The sequence below is a fragment of the Choloepus didactylus genome (assembly GCF_015220235.1).
Source record: "Choloepus didactylus isolate mChoDid1 chromosome 23 unlocalized genomic scaffold, mChoDid1.pri SUPER_23_unloc3, whole genome shotgun sequence".
NCBI classification, from domain to species: Eukaryota; Metazoa; Chordata; class Mammalia; order Pilosa; family Megalonychidae; genus Choloepus; species Choloepus didactylus.
Genome location: NW_023637597.1, coordinates 611300 through 621404, shown reverse-complemented (window position 1 = coordinate 621404; position 10105 = coordinate 611300). Strand labels below are relative to the sequence as shown.

Sequence of the window (10105 nt, the reverse complement as noted above, 5' to 3'; positions counted from 1 at the left end):
GAAAGTAACTGAAAGCTGTGGAAGATAGACCCCAAACTGATAAAATCAATATTACTAGTAAAGATACAAAGTGAATGAAATGACAAGTTGATTTAGCTCAATAAAATTTAAAATAAAAGAAATGTAATCTTAGAGTTTTGGAATGCTTATTCTGTGGGTAGATAGAGAAACATGAAACAGTAAAAAATAAACAAATTTCCCTCACACTGTGTATAATTCAGGGATAAACATTTAACATTAGAACACAAAAAAAAGAATCAGGAGCCAGATATGGGAATCAAGTTTATTCAAGTGATGAGATGCAGGAGAATGACTACAGAACCTTCGGGGACGAAAGTCATATATTAACCATGGAAGGGAAACTGCAGCGCCCCGGCGTGTGTAACATCTGTCTGTTCTGTTCTGTCCAAGCCCAGAGTTTACTCCGAGTCGCTGCTATCCAAACTGGATCCACTGGAACTGCCGCTTCCAGACTCGGAGGCGCTGCTGCTGCCGAGCCGGGACGGCCCTCCTGAGGGCGTGGAGCTGATTTCTCTTTCTTGGTTTGTCATTGATCAGATGTCCATTGGCATCCTGCAGCCGCTTCTCTAACTTTCTTTCTTCCCAAGCTAGCTCCTCTTTTGACTTGGCGCCTGCTTTCTCCCTTTTGTGAAGAACGGTTTTCTGTAAACAAGACTTGACATCTCTGTCCAGTTCTCCTAATGTGGTGGGTTTCAGGGTCTCAAAGTCAATCGCGATGTCCTCGGGGATGGAGCACCTGAGCGAGCCGTCGTGAGACCGGATGATGTGCACCACCCGGCCCGGTTCTCCCGGGCAGCCAGTGCATGTCCAGGCTAAGCCGGCGCTTCTCATTGTAGCTCATGGCAGCTCCCCCTTTCTACTCCTCCCGTTCCCCTCCCCCTCCTCCCCTCCTCCTCCCCCTCCTTCCCTTCCTCTCAGCAGGAGGCCGACGCATGCTTGCTGCATCTCCTCTGCTGCCTGCTGGCCCTGGTCCCTGCAGTTGGCCTTCTTGGCAGGAGTCTTTTGCTGCGCCTGCTTGGCTGGCGGATCCACTGTAGCCTTCATCTCTTCCTCGGCCTTCACTTTGTGCTTCTTCTTCTTGTCTTTCTTCTTTTTCTCCTTCTCTCTCTTCTTCTTTGGTTTGCCTGCAGCCTCCTGGGGAGGGGCGTGCTGCCCACGGCCAGCTGCAGTCTCCAGGCGGCCAGCAGAGGCCGGTTTGCAGGGGCCTGGTCGGGGCCTCCCCCGGCCTCTCTCCACTCTTCAGGTGTCGGGGCTCCCTGCGCAAGCATTTTTTCACAAGTAGCACAAAAATGACTGAAATAACCCAACTCCCAGACCTCCGTGGGAGGAAATCAGTAAAGTGGAGATGTGGGCCCGTCTGCCCCCTCTCTGGTGGCGACTTGTTTCTGCCAGCAATTCTGGAGGGGTTTATACGGGGGTAGTCATCAGTATCCTAATAAAAATCACAAAACCGATTCAGATTCCGCCACCAACCCTTGCAACGTGAGGACTGTGGTGAAGGCATGGGTGATAGATGACCATTTTTCTAAGTGTTGGCCATCCTGACACTGTGAGTTTTGAGACAGTTTGTTCAACTTTTAATCAAGTTTTGTTCATAATAAAAATCTAACTGGAAAAAAAACCTTCAGGAAAATCAGCCATACTTCTTATAATATTATAAACATATAAATTCTTTCTCAAATATCACCAGGGATGGATTCAGAGAATTCTTACAGGTTAGTAAATGCTACCCATAGATGAACTAAAAATAATTTATAGGAGTAAATACAGACTTTGGCAAGGACATTCATCATTAAGTGCAGGAAGTCAATGAAAACTGATTTCATAATTGAGTTCACAGAAATTTTGTTATTAAATGGAGATTACATGTATTGCAAGGAACATAATTACAGAGTCACCTTAAGGAGATGTAACAAAGATTTTTTTTTATTTTTGTCTTTATTAGAGAAGTTGTGAGATTACAAAACAATCATCCAAGAAAATACAAAATTCCTGTATGCCACCCCAACACCAACACCTCACTTTGTTGTGGAATATTTGGTACAACAGATGACAGCACATTTTTGTAATTATGCTAGCAACTAAAGTCCATGGATTAACTTGGGGTTCGCTGTGTGTGTAGTGTAGTTCCATGAATTTTAAAATTTATTCTTTATCCGTGTATGTCATCTAGCATTTCCTTTTTTACTCATATTCAGATATATGATTATTTCAGTGCTGTTAATTAATTGCATTCACAATGTTCTATGTCATCTATGTCATCCACTGACAAAAAATTTCCATCATTCCAAATAGGAACCCTGTACATTTGAAGCCTTAACTTCCCATTCTGTATCACAACCCTCTACCTTGGTAACCTATATTCTAAGATCTGACTCTATGAGTTTGCTTATTCTCGTTGTTTCAAATCAGTGAGCTCATACAATATTCCTCCTCTTGATTATGGCTTACTTCACACAACATGATGTCTTCCAGAGTCAAACCATGTTGTCACAGATATCAGGACTTATTAATTCTTAGAGAAGAATAAAATTCCATTGTAGGTATATATCACATTTTATTTATTCATGCATCAGTTGATGGACAGTTGGGTTGTTTCCACCTTTTAGCAATTGTAAATAATGCTGCTATGGACATTGGTGTGAAAATATGTGTTCAAGTCCCTGTTTTCCATTCTTTTCAGCATATATGTAGTACTGGGATTGTCAGGTCAAATGGCAGTTCTATACTTAGCTTTCTGAGGAAACTTCAAACTGTCTTCCACAGTGGCTACACCATTTGACATTGCCACCAGCAGTGAATGAGTGTTCCTATTTCTCTGCATCCTCTCCAACACTTGCTATTTTCTCTTTTAAAAAAATAGCAGCCATTCTGATGGGTGTGAAATGGTATCTCATTGTGATTTTGATTTTCATTTCCCTGATGTCTAATGATGTTGAAGATCTGTTCCTGTGCTTCCTGTCTGCTTTGTGGAGATGTCTGTTCAAATATTTTGCTCATTTCTAAATGGAACCAACCCTGCATGTTGAACCAACCTTGCATACCAGGGATAAATCCTACTTGATCATGGTGAATAATTCTTTTAATATGCTATTGTATCTGGTTTGCTAGTATTTTTGTTGAGGATTTTTGCATCTATATTCATGAGATATTGGTTTGAAGTTTCTTCTTGTGGTATCTTTAAAAGGCTTTGGTATCAGGGTGATCTTGGCCTTGGAGAATGAGTTAGGGAGTGTTCCCTCCTCTTCAATTTTTGGAACAGTTTGCACAGAATTGGAGTTAGGTCTTCTTGGAATGTTTGATAGAATTCTGTGAAGCCATCTGGTGCAGGGCTTTTCTTTTCTGGGAGGATTTGATGACTGATTCAATGTCTTTACTAGTCACTGGTTTGTTGAGACCCTTTTATTCTTCTAGAGTCAACGTGGGCAGTTTGTGTTTCCAGGAAGTTGCCCATTTCCTCTAGTTTACCCAATTTCCTGCCATACAGTTATCCATAGTGTCCTCTTATAGTCCTTTGTGTTTCTGTGATTGGGGTCAGTAGTAATGCCCTCCTCTGTATTTCTAATTTTTATTATTTGTATCCTCTCTCTTTTATTCTTTTTCAGTCTAGCTAAAAGTTTATTTTATTAATCATTTCAAAGAACTAATTTTTGTTTTTGTATTCTCTATTTCATGTAATTCCAATATAATACTTGTTTTTACCTTTCTTCTGCTCACTATGGGTTTCATTTGTCCTTTCCTAGTACTCTAATTTTGAGTACTAGAAAAGGACAAACTAAAACAACAGATTTCAAATATTTCTTCTTTTTTAATGTAAACCTTTAGAGCTATAAATTTCCCTCATAACTTGTCCTTGGATGCATCACATGAATTTTAGTATTTTCTGCTTACATTTTCATTAGTCTGAACACAAGAAATAATTTCCCTTGTGATTTCTTCTTGGATATATACATTGTTTAAGAGTAAAATTAATTTTCTGGAGATTCCTACTTTGACATCTTCCCACATTCCCTCTAAGGCTGGGCTTTGATATGTGATGCAATCTAAGAGGATAGGCTTATGATTTATAATATTAATTGTAAATATATTTGATTGCATTTAATACTTTCTCCATATTGAAGCCATTTTGTTTTACACCATGGTTGGTCTTTGCTTTTCTGTCTGTGTATTGCCAGTACAAAAGAGAAAAAAGCAAGAACTCTACTTTTTGGATAACTGTCCATTTGTGGCATTAGCACCGGGACTTCTGCACAGCCCATTATTGCTGAGGGACTGAAGAGGAATCACTCAATATCTCTTTAACTCATCACATTACTCACATAAATGAAAGACAAATGACAGGTGAATGGAATCAGATATCAGATTTTTATTGACAAAAGTTGTTGAATGACAAGAATTTGGTGTGTGAAAAATAGAGGTGTCTAACATTGAACCACAACACTAAACAGATCTATCCACACAGACCAGGAAGGGTTAGGGAAGGACATGCCTGCTTTTCCATAACATAGAAGAGTGTAGAAATGAAGAATATCAGTAAGGGTCACTAAAATGGTAAAAAAGAGACAAGATATGACAAATAAAAGCCAAAGGATACAAAAATAAGAATAAAAGTAAAAGTATAAAAGAACAACAAAAACATCCCATACTCCCATCCCCTCCTATTATTCATTTACTTTTTGTCCAAATTTTTCTACTCATATGTCCATACACTGGATAAAGGGAGTATGTGCCACAATTTTTTCCCAATCACACGGTCGGTCACACCTTATAAGCTACACAGTTATACAGTTGTCATCAGGAATCAAGACTACTGGATTCCAGTTCAACAGTTTCAGGTATTTCCTTCTAGCTCTTCCAATTCACTAAAACTTTAAAAAGGATTTCTATATAATGCATAAAAATAACATTCAAAATGACCTTTGGATCCATTTGAAATTTCTCAGCCACTGAAACTTTATTTTGTTTAATTTCTTTTCTTCCCTTTGGTCAAGAAAACTTTCTCAATCACACAATGCTGGTCCAGGCTCAACCCTGGTAGTCATGTCCCATGTATGGGGGAGGGCAGTGAGTTTACCTGCTGAGTGGGCTTAGGGAGAGAGGTCACATCTGAGCAACAAAAGACATTCTCCTTGGTGACTCTTTGGCAAAATTCAAGGGTCAAAAAAGCCATCTGTGATGTGAATATTAGTTGATGAAAGAAATCCAAAGTGATTTACCATCCAGGCAGAGTTTTTCTAATATAAATACTACAGACACACTGAATTTTACTTCTCATTGAAATATACATGCAAAATGTACACATTTATGTGTAGTTGATTTTTAACAAGATGAAAAATCATTGAATCACCCCATTTAATCTTATTTTACCAACACCCAGATAAAGAAATCAAATATTAGCAGAATACCTCCTGCCCCCTTCCAGTCTTCATTCCTCCCAGAAGTAATCACTGTCCTGATTTCTCACATTGTAAATTAGTTATGCTGGTACTTGGGCTTTATTTAAATGGAAGTGTAAAATATAACATTCTTTGTAACAGGCTTTTTAAACTAAACATTGTATTTTGAAATTTATCAATATTACAGTTGGTTGTTCCTATTTCTGTATAGTTTTCTTCTGCATGCATATATCATTATTTATTCATTCTACTGTTGACAGAGCCTGTATTCTGCTATTACAAATAGGAAGCAGACATACAGAAAATTAAAACTTAACATCAGAGACTAATTAAACCTAAGTTCCACCAAAAAAAAAAAAAAAAGATTTGTGTTTAGAAGGAGGCATTGGATTCATAGACACCCACAAAGATTGAGTTGAAAAGTGAGGATGAAAATAGAATGTCTGAAAAATTTCCCAAAGGAGGAGTTAGACATAAGGATCTGCAGAAGTAGATCTTCTCCACCTCAGCTTTGCATGAAACAAGGAAAGACAAGAAATAGGCTATGTCTTTGTTGCTCAGATGTGGCCCTCTCTCTCTAGCTAAGCCAACTTGGCAGTTGAAATCACTGCCCTCCCCTCTACCTGAGATCTGACACTGAGGGGAGTAAATCTCCCTGGCAATGTGGAATATGACTCCTGGGGAGGAATGTAGACCTGGCATCGTGGGATGGAGAATAGCTTCTTGACCAAAAGAGGGATGTGAAAGGAAATTGAATAAGCTTCAGTGGCAGAGAGATTCATTCCAAAAGGAGCTGAGAGGTCACTCTGGTGGGCACTTCTACGCACAATATAGACAACCCTTGTTAGGTTCTAATGAATTGGAATAGCTAGCAGTAAATACCTGAAACTGTCAAACTACAACCCAGAACCCATGAAGCTTGAAGACAATTGTATAAAAATGTAGCTTATGGGGGGTGACAATGTGATTGGGAAAGCCATGTGGACCACACTCCCGTTTGTCCAGTTTATGGACGGATGAGTAGAAAAATGGGGGGGGGGCACCCAGTGTTCTTTTTTACTTTAATTAACTGTTCTTTTTCACTTTAATTTTTATTCTTACTATTTTTTTGTCTGTGGTAATGAAAATGTCAAAAATTAATTTTAGTGATGAATGTAAAACTACATAATGGTACTGTAAACAATTGAATGTACACTTTGTTTTGTATGACTGCATGGTATGTGAATATATCTCTATAAAAATGAATTAGAAAAAGAAAAAGAAAGAGGCTATGAAATTGTAGATGAGGGAATAGGTGAGGTGGGGGTGAGAAGCCCATTGAAAGAAGCAGGAGCCCCAGTGAAAGCCTGTAGACTGATCCCCCTCACTCTGCCCCTCCTCAGCTCCCAGAATTCTGGTGGCCAGGCTCACCACACCCAGCTAGGAGGCTGGAGGAGGCTTTCTTGGAGATCTGAGGCCACCCAATGCAAAGGCTTCAGATCCATGTGCATCTTCACCCAGTGAACCCCCAGAGGAGCACTGAGAAGCACAGGACCCCCAAGCACACAGAGCCCCACTCAGCTGCTTCCCCCCCCTGCATGGGGATGTGAAAGTGTGGCCAGGACCCCAGTTACTTGAGGACAGAAAGGCGGTGAACAAAACTCTCACTAAAGAGATGGAAGGAAGGAAACACATAGCATCAGGAGTCTCTCAATCTGCAGAACAGGACCTGGAGCTGATCCTTCTGTCTCCACTCTCCCCCCAGTGCAGCAATCAACATCCTCATCTTAAAGAGTCCCTATTCTTCCTGCTAGTCCCTGTTCCCCACATCACTGCCACTGTCTTCCTGAATTAAAATTAAACTCTTCACCCTGGTGGTGGCATTTAACCCCACCCTTCCAGCCACCATTCGCTCACTGCAGTTTGGCTTCCCTGGCCTCTGGGTGATCCCCAAACACACCACTCTCACACCCACTGTATCACCCTCACCTGTTGTTTCCCTTCATCCTGCAGTGCTTGTTGCCAGGTTGCTTCACTGCTCAGATGTCCTCTCTTCAGGGGGATCCCTAACCTCTCCTCACAGCCCCCATTTCCCACACCCATCACTCCTGACCTTCCCTGGGCATTCTCCTCTGTTATGTTACCATTGCATGACATCCTCTGTGCACTGTTCAATCTCTCTGTCCAGTACCTCCCTGTTTTGGTTTGCCTAAAGCTGCCATAATATAATATACTGGAAATGGTTTTGCTTTTATGATGGGAATTTATTTGGTTGTAAATTTACAGTTATAAGGCCATGAAAATGTCCAAATTATGGCCTCAAGAGGTAGATACCTTCTCTGAGGAAAGGCTGATGGCATCCAGGGTTCCTCTGTCAAATGGGAAGGCACATGGCCGGCTCTGTTGATCCTTCTCTCCTGGGCTTAGATTCTGGTTTCAGTGATTTCTCAAAACATCTCTGAGCTTCTGTCTCAGCTTCCCTGTGGTTACTTTTATTTCTGCTGGGTGTTTTCTTTTTAAGCATTTCTGAGCTGTCTTCAAAATGTCTGCTTTTTATCCTCTCACAGAGGGTTCCAGCAAGGGGATTAAGACCCAACTTGAATGGGCAGGGTCCTGTCTCCATGGAAACAACAGAATCAAGAGGTCCCACCCACAATATGTCTCCCCCACAAGATTCAACTAAAAGAACATAGGCTTTTCTGGGGTACATAATAGATTCAAACCAGCAGACTACTCCCACCACTTAAATATCTGCTCCATAAGGACAGGGACATTCTTTCTCACCTTCACTGTTCTATGACCTGACCCAAGCTCTATTTTGAGAAATCATCCTTTACCTTCTTATAACAATTTTTCTGTCCTTTGATTTATCCCCCAACACACCTGCTAGAAGTGTCACTACCTGCTTCCTTCCACCATCTCTAATACTCCCCAGTTAGTGCTCACTGCCTATATAGGGAGGGTCATTTGTGACTAGAACTACTAATTCTGGGGACACCAGATATTTCTGTGGGAGAGAAACCCCGGCTGCTCCTTCAGCTTTCCTGTGAGTTGTGTCAGATGGTGAGGGAGAGGCACAAAGGGTGGGATGTGGGGGCTTCCCCAAATTGTCCCAGGTATTTCTTCATGGTCAGAAAACTCTCAGTGCAGCATATGGCAGAGAAAGAAAATCATCTACAGCTGAACTTGCCAATTTTATTTTTTAATCTTTCTTATTTTAGAATATAATATTAAATTATATTAATTTCTCTCTAAAAATACAGTTAACTACACCCCCAAAATATATATTCATTTTTCAATAGTTTAACTAATACATACTCCATTTTAAAAAAAGTTGCCTTTACTGAGGATTTGTGACCAAAAGGAATTCAACCCTTTCCCCAAAAATACTCTTTCTGATGTATAAATGTCTCTAATCAGTATCTATATTTTAAAACTACAATATTTGTAATATGCAGATATAATAACAAAATATAAATAGTTAACTTAGATTAATATATAAATAATAATTAGAAAATATTGTCTTGGGAAATGTAGTTTGATCTAGTTTCAATTTGAGCAAACATTTAAGTAGTTGCAGTTTCTTACACTACTGGAAGAAAGTTTAATTTTTTTGAAAAGAAATTCCCACAGTTCCTGGTGTTTTTCTGGAAGTTGATAGTTTTTCAATCTAAAAGGAGGAATTGGCCATGGAAGAGCTCACTTCTGAGACAAGGAAGAGGAGGTGGAGGATCTCCAGCCAGTGGAGGGGTCCTGTTGGATCCAGGGCCACCGTGACCTTCAGAGGGAAGCCGGCTGGGTGAATGCAGCCTGGAGGCTCTGGGGGCCTGAGCAGAGGGGAGGGGGCAGAGCTGCTTCAATTCCCACACCCAGTCCCTTGGGGTCATTCTCAGAAGCCATTTCAGAGACTTCAGTGTATTTAGCATCTCTATTGTCACATCTAGTTTTGAGGATTTGGATCCTTGCTTTCTCTAGTTTTGGGGCCAATAAAGTTAATTTGATTAGCATCACTTTTATACTCTTTGCCTTTCTGGAGGTGTCTACAAGATTGAGTATTTGTAAGGTCTCCTTCTCTAACTTAGCATCTACAAATGGGACAGTCTGTGCAAAACCCTATGAGCAAAATCATTTTGTCAACTTATTTTTCTGAAATCTGTGCAGCCAGTGTGTTGGCAATTTGCTTCTTCCATCTTACTTAAATCTGTCTTCTAGCAGACTGGACAAAATCTGAAAAGCAATAAGGGTCCCACCTGTAAGCTGATGACAGGTAGAGGCAGTGGAATGTGAGGTGTGGGCTCATGTCACATGGCAGCAGCTCCATCACCACCTCCTGCAGCTCCCCAAAGATCAGCCAAAAGTCAGGCTCCAGGGGGGTTTGCAGCCCTTCTGTGGCACTGTAGCAACCCACAGGGCTCTGCCCAGTAACCATGGATTCATCAGCCACTAAAAGGATTCCATGTGGAACACTACATGGTAGCTTAGATAGGTTATCAGTGAGAGGGTCTGGGGATGAGGGGAGACCTGGAAAATAAAATGTCCTTGTGTCAATTATATTCTAATGATCATGCTTATTTCTTTCTAATTGTTTTTCTTAAAGTGATGTAAAATTGAAAAACTGAATTGTGCCCATCTTAACTGAATGACTGTCAAATTTTTAAAATGTTCACTATTCTGTACCTCCAGTATCCAACAACCTATCAAGATATGAA

The 10105-nt window shown here is 40.6% G+C and overlaps 1 pseudogene; it reads right to left on the bottom strand.

The window, feature by feature from the left end:
- Window positions 1-419: 419 nt before the first annotated feature.
- On the bottom strand, window positions 420-9825 carry LOC119525020 (annotated as a pseudogene).
- Between the last annotated feature and the right edge of the window lie 280 nt (window positions 9826-10105).